This window comes from Stegodyphus dumicola, chromosome 7 (genome assembly GCF_044657685.1).
Source record: "Stegodyphus dumicola isolate Sdum_Otavi_A_Nest chromosome 7, ASM4465768v1".
Lineage (NCBI taxonomy): Eukaryota > Metazoa > Arthropoda > Arachnida > Araneae > Eresidae > Stegodyphus > Stegodyphus dumicola.
The window spans coordinates 57318261-57335916 of NC_140774.1; the positions used below are offsets into that span (position 1 = coordinate 57318261).

General features: G+C 33.3%; 1 protein-coding gene and 1 long non-coding RNA gene across 4 annotated transcripts in view; one reads left to right on the plus strand and one right to left on the minus strand.

Moving 5' to 3' along the window:
- Positions 1-17656, minus strand: part of Mctp (multiple C2 domain and transmembrane region protein) — a 312273-nt gene that overhangs the window by 282782 nt on the left and 11835 nt on the right. The gene's annotated exons all lie outside the window — the stretch shown is intronic.
- Positions 1-17656, plus strand: part of LOC146996189 (uncharacterized) — a 462656-nt gene that overhangs the window by 17504 nt on the left and 427496 nt on the right. The gene's annotated exons all lie outside the window — the stretch shown is intronic.

Consider the following 17656-nt stretch of genomic DNA (forward strand, 5'->3'; position numbering starts at 1 on the left):
CATTTAGTTTTAGGTTAGGTTTTGTTAACTGTTTAAAGCAAAGCAACCAAGGCTATCTGCTGGTAACAAGGGATGCTTTCGTGGAGGCCTTTCTGCAGAAACCTGGCTCGCATTTACGTTACACATAAGGAAAACTTTCGCACAGCCAATAATTTCACCGCGATTTCAGCCCGGGTCAAATTATCAGTTGACCGTTTGCCCACTAGCTTTCCAAATAGACGAACGGATGAGTCGAGGTGTACTTATAACAATTTTGGTACATTTATTCTGGAAATGTTCTAATCGTTCTCTATATGTTGGTATTGTAGCAATCGAAGTAAGAGCTGCGTAGGCGACTATAGGCTTGATCAGGACCTTAAATTAGTGTTTATCGCAAGTAGCGAGGTTCTTTGCAAAACAGCCATTAAATTCAAAATGTTGCATCTATTTATTCAATGCATAATTAATATGCTCCTTGAAATTGAGACTTGTCTCAAATTGTGTCAACTAGTCTTCGCATTTTGCGCATCCCCAAATAACAACAAAAGGCATTTTTCTGCGTTTATCTTTACTCTCTACTTACTGCTGAATTCTTGGAAGCTGTCGACGGCATACTGGAGCTGAAAGATGATTACATTTAGTGAGCTCGGAAAAATTGCAATTTCACTGTCGAAAATGTTCCCTCTGCAACAAGAAAAATTATTTCATTTATGAAATTGATAAATAGTAGCGCCCTATGCAAATATAATTGTAGCACTTCAGCTGGTATGCTCTTAATATTAGAATGAAAAGGAAAAGCTGAAGAAATGCTTGCTGACTGAGCTAGCTAGTTTGTCACAGTACAGCAGGTAGTTCATACTCAATCAGATTTCCTGATCACGCTCTCATACTAGATTCGCGAAAAATGTTTATTTAAGGTCTCATGCTAGATTCTGTAAATGCTTTTTTAAAGTCCAGGAAACAAGTAACTGTTGACATTCATATTAATATCAAGCTTTCGCAGAATCTTATGTGTGGTGGAGTGATCTTATATAAAGCCAGATTGATGTTTATGTTATCCGTTATCCTGTTTCTCAAAATTTCAGGCGGTAGGCAATTCGAAAGCTGGCAGGTAAATAAACTTTTGTTGATTTTTTTCAAAAGCAGTTATGCTAGCCAGTTTCCATGCATTCAGATAATATCTTAGCCTAAGCCATATTTTTAAGATCTTATATATATGAACAAGTCTCCTTTGATTTTTTAGACAAAGTGACTGGCACACATTAAATATGCGCTGCAATGCTAACCATTTTCATTTACGTAACATCTTAGCCTAAATCATACTCTGGAAATGTACATATAAACGCGAATCCTTTGATTTTCTAGACGGAGGGACAGGCGTACATTACATATGCACTGCAATTTTAATCCTTTATATGTCCTATCGAAGGCTACACTTGATGTTAATTTCAAGCCTACTGATTGTTTCCTTTATGATAGTATTATTTTGGATGGCCCACAATGTATCTCGAAGACGACCTACAGCGGTATTAGCAAATTTCACATCGACAATTATAAAAACAAGAAATATTTAGAGAATCCGGGATACTTTCCAACAGATAATCTCGAAGCTGGAAAGTACGTGAAAATTCGGAAATATCATGCGCAGTTCGGAAATCTAGTTCTTTAATCTCATGAGAAATAGCTTTTTAGTACCGAACAAGGCTATATAAACAATTTATGTAAACAAAGCCGTTATTCTTAAACAAAATTACGTGTCTAACCTCAGTAAACAATACAAATATCAATGGAATAATATCGGAATTAACCAGGAATAATACCGGAGTTCCAGTAATGCATTAAATATATGAAATTGGTTTTTTATTGCATTTTACCTATTTTATTTTTTAAAATGAAATGACGTTCACTTTTTTCGGTCAAAGGTGAAAACATATATAACCAAAAATGTAAAACTGTACAGTTTACAAAAATTTACATTTCAAGGAATGCGGGTCGAAGAGGAAGTTCTCCTTCGTGAAAAACTTTTCTAAGCGAAACTGCTTCAAAGTTTCGTTAGGTATGAGTAAACTCTCGAAAACCCTCAAAAGTCAAATTATAAATAACCCGTCATAGTACTTACGTATTATCGCAACCAGGTTGGGGCGATTTGTAAGGTTGAGTAAAAAAGTATAAATAGAAAGAAAATGTACATTTATTAATTACAGATAATTTTTAATACAGTTTTTTATATTTTTTTATTTAAAATATAAAATAGCAATTAAACCCTTCCGGTTTCGAATTTGAATAAGTTGCAGAATTATTTTTTCGGTGGAAATCTTTTGGCTATTGCTTTTAGCACTGATTGAAAACCGTCTTCGCCATTAACAGCTTGAGCTTGGCGCCATATAAATTCGATAAGGTATGAGTCAAGATGATGACGGGCTGTTCCTCTCTGTTTTTTGTTGCGCCATTTGGCTGAGCCCCACATGCGCTCTACATGTTGTGTGTGAACGCCCGTGTTGGGATCCACAAAGTTATATTTGTGATTAACAGTTCCATGCAGAAATCCAGCATTTTTGAACTCACTTGTATTGTATCCTTTCCAGCAATCCGAATAAATGATGCTTCCTTCCTTCATATTTTCGCAAATTTTTTCCATGAGGGTAACGGCGCTTCTGTTAGGTACAGTAACCAAAAAAGTCTCTTTCTTTTCTCGGCAAATTCCGCCGAAAACCCATTGCTGTGGTAGTACACGCCCAGTGTTATTTTTTCTTTTTACAAATAAACTTTCGTCTAAACACGTCGGGTTGCCGTAAGTAGGGTCGCCAAATTTGGCGATTTATGCGAATTTTGGCCTGGTTGCGTTAATACGCAAGTACCGTGAAAACAACTCCAGTGTTTAGAAGCTTTTAATTATTCAGTCACTGATCGATCATTACCTCATTCAATGGCTTAAATAAACTTCTCATCACCGAATGTCCAGATAGTGTTAATTCAGTATCAAGGAATTTTTAGAGAAACGCGCTTTTGAACAAAGAATAAATTCCGTTACACGGAGGTAGCCAGTAAACTGTATAATACGAGTGTGAACCTTAATGCGAGATTTGTTTAACTGATAAACTCAAAACACATGACAACTATCTGCTAAAGGAGAGATGTTTTCTTGAGAAATTGCTAGAAACACTACTTTGTATTCATGTCACTCATGGGGAAAATTGCCAAGGCACTCATGCAACTCAGGAGTGTAAAGATTAATTTTATTTAATTTTAAAAAGTGCAGAAGGCTGAACGTCAATCCCAGTTTTGACCGAACGCCTTTGAAGATTAAAAGGCGAGAATCTTATACCTCACTTCTACTTCCATTCTCTCGGAAAGAATTCCAAATCGTTGGATTTCGAGTTCCCTTATTCCTCCTCACAGACACTCCAATAACAATTTTTCATGCTTTACTTAGAAGTCGAACTCGAGTCTGGTGTCATAACAGTAAGTCTCCGTTAGCCGCCATTATCCACAATTATAAGAATACAATTATACTTTCTATTCATGATATCTGAATGCTTTTAATGATATTTTATACTGCATTAGTTTTAACCCCGAATGCATGATTTACATGTAACCATTTTTTTTCTAGTCAACTAAGATAATACAGCTATTTCAGTTATATCAGTAAGCAATATTTCTTGCTTCCCTACGCGGATTTAATTTATACTAGAAAAAAATTAATTGCTTTAAATTTCCATTCCTAGAGCCTTTTTTCCTCTAATGATCTAAGTAACAAAAAACTGTTTTCAAACATAAGGGGGGGGGAGGTTTTGCTTCTTGAACTACACTTTATTTACAGATAAAATGTCACCAGATTCCGAAAGAAAAGAGCCGGAAAACGGCTCCACAAGAGGAACATGCCAAGACATTCCATTGCACAATCGCGTTTAGAACATTGGCCGAAAGCCCTTTCTTTAATTGAGGACCTTCTCATCAAAGAGCTATACGAACGCGATGTTTCTTTTATCGAAGCCAACGAAAGTAACTACAAAACCTTACAGCGACGTTTTGCCTAACACTCTATTGCACTTCTAAGTTATACAAAAAATCATTTCAATTGTCTTCCAAATAAATTGGAACGCGGCCAGTAGGCAAGAACTGTCGACGAACTTGCAAGCAAAAATAACAGATAACGTTCAGAATGAAGGCTATAAATTCAGAAGGCAAAGAAGGATTCGTGAGTTTTATAAAAGAAAAACAATCTTTACTTGGCAATAAAATAACAAAATTACTTAAGAACTAAAATTCGTTCTCAAACTCGCAAAAATTCACCCTAAACAAAAATAAATTTCAATGTTTACTCTTGAACGTTTGAATATTTTTCAATGCTTCACACAAATGATATTTAGGATAAATTTTCGGAAAAAGTTTTTTAAAGTTTAAAAAAGGATTTGATGTAAACTAAAGAGCGAACAAAAGAGTACAGCTTGTGCTTCCATTCACAGAAATGCTATTTCTTTCTGAGATGATTATTCGTTTGAAAAATATTCAATAATGATCAAAATATCGCTACAAAGTTCATTTAACTTATTTTAATGCCATATATTACCGTTTGTATAATTCATAAGTGCACATCAGTATCGCCACTGAGGGAGGGGTTTCAAAAATGGACCAATGAGCTTCTATTGCTCTTGTGACGCTAAATATTTGAAACTTCGCGTACGAGCTTGCTTATGTTGTTGTTTATATTTTATTTTGTGTTTGTTTCACAATTATAAATCTATGGCGCATAAATACCGCTATCAGTTTAGTAAGATATCTCGCAGTGCTTTCATTTTATTATTTAAACGTCAACGTTTCACTTTCGCGAAGGTTTTCACGCAATAACATTCGGATTAACGTTCGTGGCACATTACTGCTTATTATATCGAGAAAATGATTCAGGCTATAATTAACCTCTAGCATGTATTTATTAACACCTCTGGATTAAAAGAATTCATGTATATATATTTTTATTTAGTTGAGAATAACTGGAAGTATTCCAATGAATCTAGTATTTTATCTGGATGCTTGCATTCCTTTAATTTTGAAAATACAAGATTCAAAATACATATTATGAATGATCTTATTATAGATATTGTTAACATTAAAAGTTATTTATAAATAAATTAAATATATTCGTTGTGACTAAGATAAATTTATTCCGTTTGAAGAGCATGTCTTGTGCAGGCAATTCACATTTAAGTGTGAACAAATATAAATGTGAAATACATAAATGTGAATATAAATGTGGATACACAAAAAGAATTGAAACAAATTTACAAAACTCACTTTTTTAATCGTTAGTTTCCTTTCGAAATGTGCTGTATACAAAAGTATGAATTTATGCAATTCTAAGTGGGAATTTGAAGACAAGCTGACGTATAAGTGATAATAAAATATAAAATGTTTCCTTCGTTTTTACTAATTACTGCTTTTTCTTTCAAGAAAGGAACATTGTATGAAAAAACATAAATGTAAACAGTGTAACCAAAACATTACAGCTATTATTTTTTAACCTTTCGGGGGAACTATTGTATTTAAACAATTATCACAACGCACAGGACAGCACTTTTGCAGAAATTGTTTTATTTTCTTATGAAACCACATTCTATTCTTAAATAATTGGCAATGCGTTTACTAACTACCATTAAGAAAATCCATTAAGAAACTAAAAAACAATATTTTGAAACATTCATATTCAATAATAGATAGAAATAAATTGAAAGACATCAAATGAATTTCGAAAGCTGTCGCAAGTATTAACAAATGTACCTAATACGATATTAACATCTATATATATATATATATTCACTGAAGTAGTTAGGAAAACTGGAATGACATGACAACGTACAGTAGAACATCTGAGGAGTAAAAATCCTGGACTAGATCCCCGACGATGTATTTAACAAAAATCTGTAAACAATGAACACTTTCTTCCAAAGAACGATCTGTAATTTGATCTGTGATCTTCGAACAACTTAGTACGTGTGTGGTTGCACATTGTATCGCTGGCAACAGCCAAATCCAGCATAGTGAGTGCGTTATAATAACGTAAATGACATAAGAAGTGATATTAAAAGGCAACGAGTCACAGCAGATTGCAGTTATATTAAAGGACTATTTCTTACCAGATTCTAATTCTTGTTTCTGTTAACGTGTTATAAGCACTGATGAATGCGGTTTTCTCCGCCTATGGATTTTCATCTGCCCCAAATCAGTCGGAAATATGGCTCGTCAAAACTAGATTACTCGTTTTCACTCTATCAGAGTAAAACGGTTCTTTCTCGGAGCTTAGATGCAGTTCGAAGCTGTTTAATAAGCTGAAGTTTGCTATAATTTGACGCAGATAATGGCATTCAGATAATGTATGGGTAGTTAAAGTTCATATCTTGCATGAAGATTTCTACAGGTTTCATAATGATGTTAGCAGAAATTCCAGCACTGAATTGCTCTGTATGACAGTGTTGTATGTTCATTACCTGAAATGAATCAAGGGATGTGATCCTTGTCACTATTCTCCAGCCTTTATCGCCATACTGTTGCCGTACGTCCAATATTTTTAAATTTGCGGTACGCTATTAAAATAGTCAAAAGTTAAAACCCAAAGCCTGCTTATATCTTCGAAATGCCATGAGCTACATCAAATGCAATTACTATCCAACTTCAGTGAAAGTCACTTAAATTTTAATCTAATTTTTTATTGCACAGTTAACTTTTCCATATTCAACGGATATCTGTTGCTATTCCAAAAAGATCGTCTGTTCCGGCCTGTTCCCCTCCCGTTCTAAACGTAATTTTAGAGTAACGTTTCTCTAGTACCAACTTGTTCGTTCACTAACTAGACGTAACGTTCACTAACTTGAAGTGATGGTTCTTCAAAATGGTAACTTTAAATCAAAAACATCAATCTGTTTTAAGAGTTCTATGGAATACAGTATGGTATAGTAGGATAAGTTAGTGCCGTGAAGATGAATGCGAAAAGTCTCAGGAAGCCAAATTATCAAATACTAGAGAACATAAAAAGTTGAAAAATTAGAAATAATTCATCTTTCACTGCTATATTTCCATACTTTACTCCCAATCTTCACAAACATATAAAAAATAACCAATTCGAGTAAAAAATTTTTTATGAATAAAAATCTTATACAAATGAAAAACACGAAGAGAAACAATATGTAAACAGCCATTAGCGAAGCACAAAAATAATTTACTTTACACATTTCAATTTCGTGTCTTCACAAATTTACGCATTGAATATCAAATTTGATAAAAAAATTATGTGTACCTATAATATCTCGCTGCAATTCTTGACAAAACTTCTTCTCATATTATTGTACATTGCGGCATAATTAAATGTCTGCAATTTTATGGAAATTAGTATTTTCACTAACATATGACCAACATTCTAATATTAAACATTATCGTTTATTTTAAATTTTACAGTTTAAACTGCATATTTTAAAATCGTAACCTTTGCTGAATTTCTGTTAGGTAAATCAACCACCCTTCAGTGCCTCCAGACGCAACAGCAAGTGGTCCGATATGCCGTATGGGATGAAACTATGTAGTTCTGAATTACCTATAAATGAACCTAAGATCGTATCCCCTTAAGCAAACATTGGTCAACTAGTGACAAACACAATGACCTAAATCATTGGGGAGGAGAGAAAAGTAGACGAAATATTGTAACACTTTCAAGCACGATTTCAGTACCATTTTACTCGAGGGAAATAAACCGGTTGATCTTAGACTCTCTAATTAACAGGTAAATATATTTAATTAGATGCTAATAATATTCTCTTTTATGACAAGACGGTCATTAAAGCTATGAATTATCACCATTCTCAGGAATATTTATAACTAAACAAACGTTTTGAATTTGATACCGATATTTGGAAAGAATGTTCCATAGTTCATTCAATTCACTTGAAAGAACTTCCATGAAAGTATCTAATTAAAATTTAAAGTATTAGAGCGAAATCTGTTTAGGATGGCTAGTGACAGTTCCAGACGAATTTGATCTCCTGTGGACGTCGGCTCACCAACTGCCGAGTCGCAAAGACAGCTCAAGATCGGTAATTCGATACCGATTCTAATCCCAGCGAATGGGACAAGTGCTCGTTCGTTTTTGTGACTTTGTTGTTTAATGGCTACGTTACTACCAGAATTCTCCCTGTTCGTCAGAGTATTTTAGTTAAGTGCATTACACTTCAAGTTTTTGCTTAAAATGTGTATATAAGAAAGCATATCCTGCAGGCAGCAGTATTAGTAAATTACTGGACAAGAAAATACAAACATGGTTAAAAATTCATTTTATTATTTGTTGACTCTGAATAAGATACTAATACTTTACAAACTGGATGCTAAATTTTGATTTTATTTCTATTATTAATCATAAAAGCATAGGAACGTTTCCGGATAAAGAAACTTCAAATAATGTACAGGATTTATTTTGGAAAGAAAATACTTCAGAAGCATGAAGCAATTTTTTGAGAGAAGGTGAAGAAACTACATATAATGCACACGACTTTTATATAAGTGATTATATTACGAAAAAAAATCTTAAGTCAAAATGCTAAATTAACTCTCTTACCAACAAAGCCATGTTCGTAGTATTTGGCTTATGAAAATTTAGATCATAATCTAGTTTCTCATTAAAAAACGGAAAGGTATTCTCTTAAAAAATCGTTAATGAAGAACGTCTATCGCAACTGCGATGTAGTTCTCCGCGAAATAATTTCCTTTAACTTCGAAAGACTTTCTTTAACTTGTGTGCAGCTGTCGGTTTAACACAGCAAATATTAATTTTACTCAGAAATTTATCATTTTTGCTCTGTTATTTACAAAGCGAATCGATTCAATAATCCTGCATCTAATTAGGCCAACTGATTCCCCAATTGCCTACGCTTTTTTTAAACACATCAAGATCACTAAAGAATTTATTTTGCACTTTATTTTTTGTAATTCATTTTGTATTTATACACCTAAACCCATCTTTCTGTGCCCTTTATAACGTTTAGGTTACAACTAATGTTATGATACTTATACAGGATATTCGTGAAAGGTGATTACAGGTTTCATTTCTTTAACTATTTATCCTAAACATGTACCTTCAAATAAAATACAGAATTTTTAGTACTAAGTTTGATTTTTTTTTTTTTTTTTTTTTTAAATATGAAGTTTAATGAAAATAAATTTAATATTAAAAAAAATGAAAGGTTTCAGATTTTAAATTACGTCCAAAGCGGCGTTTTTTTACCGTTTTGTGTATTACTTATATTTATTAAATATCATGTTCTTTGCACTTAAACCATAAAATTCAGTTCAACAGCAATGTCGCAAAATAATTTTAAAAGGAGTATATCTTTAGAATTTCCGATACACAGTTCCGCGCGCTGGAGATAAAAAGGTACCCTCCCCCTCCCCGTAGAGTGTTGCCGTTGCTCGTTTTTAAATCGTTGAGTTTGTTAATCAAAAATTCGCTAAAAGGTTTACAAAATATGAAATCGATAATAAAACAAATCCCAAATTTCAAATTTGGGCTTTCAGATGCCCATATTCGCAGTAGGTTTAAGTCATTCAAAATTGAATGGCTCTAGGTATTACTGTTTTATCCCAATGCGAGAAACATACATACATTTATGCAGATTCTTCAGTATTTAATTTCTTCAAATATAATACAGGGCGATAGTATTTGGTGGCTACGATTTGAAAAATGATACAGCCTTTTAAAGTTTTCAACGCAAAATAGCAAAAAGAAAACAATAGTCCTTCGGGGACAAAGCCCCTTAATTAATAATTAATATAAAAGTTTAATGTTATACAAAAAGACCTTGAAATTCAAGACGTCTAGTCAGTAAACCATTTTCATTGCAAAATAAATAAAAAGACACTCTCACTGTTAAATAAAAAGACACTTCTCACTGTTACGTACAAAATTCAATCAGATATTCGTAATTTGTATTTTCTTGAGGTGATGTACAAATTCAAGTACTATTTTATCCAACACAGCAAACATTAATCACTAACGAAATGCTTTTGTTCTATATATGTTCCTAAAATTTAAAAAAAATTTCAGAGGGATATAATTTTAATGAAAATTATGCGTCAAAAGTAATCTAACTCAGTAAACTTATTTTCTAAAATCCTCAAGAATTTTGCACGTAAGTCGAGACATATTTACATTTACCTCATTAAAAAGTAAACCGAGCTTCCTGTGGCACACGTACCAAATAAAAAAGTAAATTTTACTTTGAGAAAAAAAACCTACCTTCAAGCTGAAATTGTTTTCAGAAACCCCTGACCTTATTTAAAGGTACTCTGCATGTGGAAACACATGCCTAGGTTTAGCAGTTAACGAACACATGTAGTCACCTTTCGCGAACCTCCCGTACAGTAGCTAATATAGTGTGATATCATAAATAACAAATATAACAAGTTGTATGATGTAATATTCAGAGAAAAGTGACTAAAATCCGAACTACTCTCATAAATAAAAAAAATACTATAAATGTTAAGTTATCAATCGAGCATAAAACAAATTATGTGTATTTAATAATTCAGATTGTTAAAATTAAACCAAACGTGACCACCCAAGACCGTCTACCTCCGAGACAAACTGATTAAAGGTCAAATTGTGGGGTTTCGCATAAGTTTAGATAAATTATTCAAAATGAAATTAAAGGACATCAATGGTCAAGGTAGTTGGTTGTATGTAACCTATAGTTAACTTTCGCTGAAGGTCAACATACAAGCCACTAGGCAAGGCGGCACAGAAAATTGAGAGATTATTGAATTAAAACTAAACCTAAAAACACTGATCATCTATGCACTTGATCGTAAATGACCGTGAAGACCTTTAGTCACTGGTATGATTGAACGTAATGTTTCGTGCAGTGGCAACACTTACCAAAGCAAGAGGATAATGAAAAGCACAATAACGTAGCGTAGAATAAGACTAAAAATTCTAGAAATACTTTACAAATTACCTCTCTCACAATAGAATGATTTATTACATACTTAACCCATTCATCACAAAACGGCTATTATATGCCTAACAAAGCAGTTTGGTATCAATTAAAATGACTCTTTCTTTCCAATCGCTACTGAAAGTTTTAGTTCTGACACCGTAGCCAACAAGATACTAAGTAATGGAAAATTTGCAATGGTACTAAGGTATCATCTCGTCGACGGCTGCCGGAAATTTCCGAAACGGTCTCCAATCATGAACCTTATAAGAAATAGACTAACCCAGTGGGCGGGGCGTGCGTCACACACATGTCGGGAAGAGAGAGTAGAGACGATTTAGTTTATTGTAACATTGAAACATATGGCGTTTGTATCACATAACTCTTTTTAATTATTAAATGCGATACGTTGTATAAATGATAAGATAATAAAAATCACAGTTTTTGCTAATAAGATTTTATATATCTCATGAAACCACTTTTTAGTGCATTTTGAGTATTTTTTTTACTGCATTTTGAGCATAAGCGTAATTCTTGTCTAAATATTATTACTTTGATAAAACGGTAAAAACTCTAAACAAAAAAATTTGTGAATTTACTTTTGCCTACAAATAAAGTAAAATTAAGTAAGATTGATAGTACATTATATGCTATGAAACAAATAAGGTAAAATTAAACAAGATTTGGTAATTTTTTTTTTTAAATTTATGAACATTTTCAGGCAGTAGTAGCAAATATTTATCATTTCAAATGTTTATAGAAAACAAGGATTGTTTTATTTATTTTTTCTGTTTTCAAAATTATTATGGTATTAAAAGATGATCATTTTTGACAATATTAATAACTCATAAAATTCGGTGCATAAACTTTTCTGAGTGTAATGAAAAATTAAAAAAAAATTCGCAGTAAATAAAAAAATCTTATGCGGAACTAGAAATAAATTAAAAAAAATAATTACTATAAAATACAAGATATTAGATGTCCAATCTTAAATTTTTATTAATGCGCCTAAAGTAACCTTGTAATTTTATATACCTGTAAATACTTTAAGCAGAATGACTATACATCCATAAATACATATGTATGAAAGTAAACAATTTAGGATATTTGTTGCATTGAAAAATTCGCTTACTTCACTTTTTATTTCAAATATTTGTCAAAACAAGATTATATCTATTTATCTCTTAATGTAAATACACACATCTATATATATATATATATATTTAGAGTGAGAGAAAGAGGAAGAGAAACAGATAATATGGTTTATTGATGCTTAAATTAATTTAGTAAATCTGCTTCGAATATGTTCTGTTGAGATTCATTGTAACATGCAACAGCATGATGCATTCTGATTTGAATATTGAAATATCACTGCTTTAATTAATTTAATCAGGTGGTTTTTATCTGGCTCATCATCATAAATATGGTCTTGAAGAGAAGGAAATATATGTGTTTCTACGCTTTTTAAGACCTTTAGAGTCATGAAATTTATAATATTTTTTTAATTTAATTTAAACTCCTTTTCAGTCTGCCTAAAAATTATTTTTGCATTTTTGCAGATCATTCGGACGTCACTGGAAAGAGAAGTCAAACCTTTACATCCAGATTTATAATATTTGAAACCTAGCGAACCATCATATGGTTCTGTTGAAACTAAAGCTGAGAAACAGATATTACATTTTACTTTATAAGCTAAGCTTTTAACAAAAAAACCAGCTATATAAGATGTATACTTTTCGTTCTTAAATATTCTTATTTTTGATTAGTTATAATGCTAGGAATTAAAATTTACCTATAATTTAAAAAAAGAAGCAAAAAATTATAAATTTTAAAGAAAAACTTTCAAATATTCATTTTTAGGCATTTTAGTATTTAGCTATAGTTTAGTATTAGTTATAGTTTTAGTAATTGTAAGAGAAAATTACTTGGTTGAATTTTTCTGTTAGTTCAGATTTAAAATATTTTCTAAAAGAAGAAGTTACAAATTCGCTTACATCATAGGAAAAGCTAAAAATATATACAAGCCTGAAAGCATGCAACAGCTTTATAATTATTTAGAACGCTAATTATGCTTGAAAAACATGCTAAGTATTTAAAAAGCAATCTCAGTGTCAAAAATAAAAATATTTAAAAATTCTTACTTGTGAAATGAGACACTACCACCAGCTTTTTCGTGACAATTGTACGCGCTGCAATAGCCAACCATTGCTAATTTCTGGAAGTCGTCCCTACTCCTCCGGATGTGATCAAGGTGACAGCCGGGAACGCGCCAGACAAGGGAGAAAACGCAATTGGGTTAGTCTATTTCTTATAAGGTCCATGTCGCCAGTCTTTACTGCGAAATTCTAAAGGAAGGGAATCATCCATAATTGGCGCTAAATCGTGCTACTTGGCCGGTCAATGGGATAATATGTACTATTTGCACCAAATAGTTTATTAAATATCTATGAAAGAATTCCAAATTTTGGTACAACATAATACTCGGGTATTTACAAAGCTGCATCACGGAATATGAATAGATCACAGCGGCTCTGCTATTAATACAGCTTTTCAGACATGTGGCTATACAAATTTCTCAAACATATTTTGTCGACAGGCACCAATACGACAAATTTAAAATTTTATAAAGTTCCACCAAATTAAGACACACTTTCACCAGAATGTATAGAAATAAGCATCGCATTCAGTAATGTGGTTAATACTCTCAAACCGATGTTAAATATGCAAGTATCTGCCTTGACTAGCATGATAGTTAACTGATCTCGCTGCCATGTCGGTGAGCCAGGGTTAAAATACTTGAGAAGAGATGTTTGTGAATTTACAGTGTTTTTCCACCATGAAAGCATATAAAATCCGTCGAGATGAAAGGCCCATCGAGAATCTGAGGTGTAAGAAAAAGTTAAAGATTACGTTAGATTATTTGAATATGGCAAAGACTGATTTGGTTTCGTTTATTTAATTATGGCAAAACACGCCAGGGCTATCTGCCTAAGGGGAAGGATGCTTCGCGGAGAATTTTCTAAGGAAAATAAACTAGAGAGCTACCTGGCTAGGGTAAGTGGCGCGTTTGTGAACTTTCTAACGAAGCATTGGCTCTCATAACACGCTACACGTGAGCAAAACTTATCCAATCAGCCAGTTCGTTCGCCTGGAATAGAACACACCTCTAATTCTCAGCTGTCAGAGGTTTTAGCCACTCGGCCATTGGTGGGGCGAGAGGGATAAAAGAGCCCTGAATTCAGTCCTCTAGGTTGTTTTCTCAAAATGTGGCATGCGTAGGGGCAAAAATTATATTCTCATCTATAGAATACATAAAGTTCCTTTATTATTTTAAATAACTAGTTATTTAATAAGTTAGGGGATCTGTACCATTATACTCTCTTCTGTTTCCCTACCAGAGTAATTAGTTCGAGATTACATAACGTGAGATTTTCAGATTGTTAGACAGAGCGTGTTTCTGCCTCTCGAGGCCACGTTAGGCTCAGGTAAGACAGCATTCTTCGGCTTGCATTATAGCTGCTGATATTTAAATCGTTATGCCGCTGAAAAGTTTGAGCCAACTTACTAAAGCTTAGCTTTAAATTTTAATTTATTAAGTTAGTGATCGGCTGCTTTGTAGGCACGAATCGTGCATTTATTTTAGTTCTTTTCATACGATACGAAACGATAATTCGCTCTAAGTCTATTAAAAGTTTGGACTTCGTTTATGCTAGCAAAGAAGACCAAACTTTGCTAGCATAAACAATTTAAAACGTTCTACCTTTTCTCTTGGCCAATCTCATTTGGAATCTGATCGAAGATCAGAAGAATACGATACAACAATAAATATGTAAGGAAATAAACCTTTACTAGGATGTTGGATGTTTCGAGAGGATCAAAGCGTAAATTTCATATAAACACAGGTGATGAGAAAATGAATTTTGGAAGGAGGAAGAGTGGGTTGATAATAAAATTTTCCCAGATGTAACCAACACTGCAGTATTTCCTGCATTGCCCAAGGTGAAATAGTACAAAAAGGAAACTTTGAATATATCATTACAACGTAAACATCCTTCAACATAACATTTATCACATGAGTGCACATAGGCCTGAACCTATTAAGAACACCTTGAAATATTAAGTGAGTATGACCAGCAATGAACTTTCTTACTCAAGGTGCATATGAAAATACCGATAGCTATTGCACGATCGCATTCAAAACCATCTCGGTGTTGTTTAGACAGAAGGAATTAGCGTGATATAAACAATAAACTACCAACAGGAAAATCTGAAATTTCAAATGAAACTTAAAAATGAAAATGTTTCGGACAACTAGTTTAATAACCTGTCGCAGTTTTTCAGCTCTCAGAATTTACTTTGAAAAACAATTTTCATTTAAACTACTATCATTTTACTAATCTTTAAATATGCTGCTATTCTCAACACATTTCTATCCGAATTCTCTAACTTCAAGATTAAGGTTGGAAGCAAACACAAAAAATTGCTCTGCAGCTCAACATGAGATACATTTTGTCTATTTTAGTTATGGTTAAAGCCTGTTTATAAGATATGGCAAAGCAAGAATAGGGCTATCGAAAGGAAGGGATGTCTTGGTGTCTCGTACATATTCGGAAAACCACAGAAATGTACATGCAACCAGCCCGTTCACCAGGATTCGAATGCCGGTCAAGTAATCAAACCTTAGCGGTCTTTTCTCTCCTGTCTCTTAGTTTTCTGTAAATAATCCTTTTCGCGAGTCTAAGAAAGTATTTCACTGCTTTGCCTTCAGATGAAGCAGTATTTGCAGGCATATTTCAGAAATCTTTCAGGGTGTGTATTTCATTATTGCAAAGCACACTAGGGCTATCTGCCTAAGAGGAGGGATGCCTTCGTGGAGGACTTTCTAAGGGAAACTGGCTCGTATACACGTTACACATGGGGAAAACCACGAAAACACCCATGCAGCCAGCCCGTTCGCGGGATTCGAACCTCGGACCGAACTACCAGTGTTCAGCAACTTTACCGCTCGGCCGCTAGTGGGCCCCAGAAATCTTTCAGAAAATGTTTTCAGAAATCTTCAGATGTAATTTTTAAGTAACGAAATGCAAGTATTAAAATATCACAGCTGTTTGAAAATTATCAAGGAGTTTCACTGTCATTTTCAGTTTTGGAATCTAGTGTTCTACTGCCGTTGGCACTTTTACTTCGAATGAAAGTAAAACTTTGCAGTATATTATAAAATTTACATCCTCTTTGTTTTTACTGAATTCGTTATAGCTCAGTTTTCTATACATTAAAATTTTGCGGGTTATCAGCCTATGGAGAGGTAGGCCTTCGTGTACAGCTTCATTCCTTTTTGGAGGATTTTCCAAGGTTTATCGTGTCATATTCTCATTACACACGGGGAAAACGACAGAAAAAAAAAACATGCACCCAGCCTATACGCCCGAGTTCGAATCCGGTTCTAACTACCAGTATTCAGTGGTCATAACAATCCTACCACTAGTGTGGCTATCTTCATAGGGAAACTGAAACTGCTTAACTTGAGCTGATTTACCCTGATTAAAAGGAAAAAACAGAAAAGCCCATACACTCAGACTAGCACGTTCTGAAATTAGGTCACAAATATCGAATGACAAATTAAATTCGCATCAGTCCAACAACAGACATTTAAGAAACAATGCAGTTTTCAGCCCAAATAGTTAATATAAAATGCCAAAGATTCATTATTTTCAGTGGTACATTAACTCTTCAAAGGGAGGTGGTTACCTACAGTAACCACCTTTTCTACTGAACGTCTTACTCACTCGTGTGATTGGTTTTCTAGACTGACGTTTCTGAAGTTCCCTTGTAGTTCACTAGATGGTAATCAAGAAACATAAGCTAGTAGTTTGATGCATCAATTTGTCTTCATGAAAATAAGAATCAGCCATCGAAGGCAACATCACGACGATGTGTATTCTGCAGCACCAAGAAAAAGACTGTAAGAACAGTGTGGGAATGCATCACATGCACAGTTGCACTCTCCTTGAAAAAGAAAAACTGTTTCCATGAGTACCATAGATATTGATTTGTAGGGATGTGTTCTGTGGGCGGTGGTCGCTGACACTAACCACCAGAAGTGGTCATGCGTCTTAGACAAAATATGTGCAATTATCGTAAATAATTTCATTATAACACCTGATGTAGTAAATAAAACAAGAGCTTTACTGAAAAAGTTAATTGCCTTGGCGAAATTATCAATTATTTAAAATACTGCAATTTCTGTGTGGCAGGTAAGTTTTGCACCATGCATCCTTTTCATCGTTGCTAGACATTGCTTCCTCTCCAAAAATCGAAATATATATATATTTATATTATTTTAAAACTCGTGTATTATAAATTAACAATAAAAAGGACAGAAAATTTTGATAAATACCAAAACTTGAAAAACAGTAGTTTTTTTTATGTTCATAAATTAAAATTAAATGCTTAAAAGCTAAATAAAAGGCTGATCACATTCCGCCTTACAAAATATGAAATTCCCGCTCAACCACTTGAGAACCTCTGATCCGGTTCAAATTTTATTTTCCATGTTTTAAACGTAACTTGCAATACAGAATGAAAGTATTCAAACATAATATATGTACTAAAAATTAACACAGTTTGGAAAGAAAGAAATGCGAAATTCAAGCACACAACTTTGAAAACTGCACTTGAATGGAATTTTTGGGGTTACAAATTTGTCA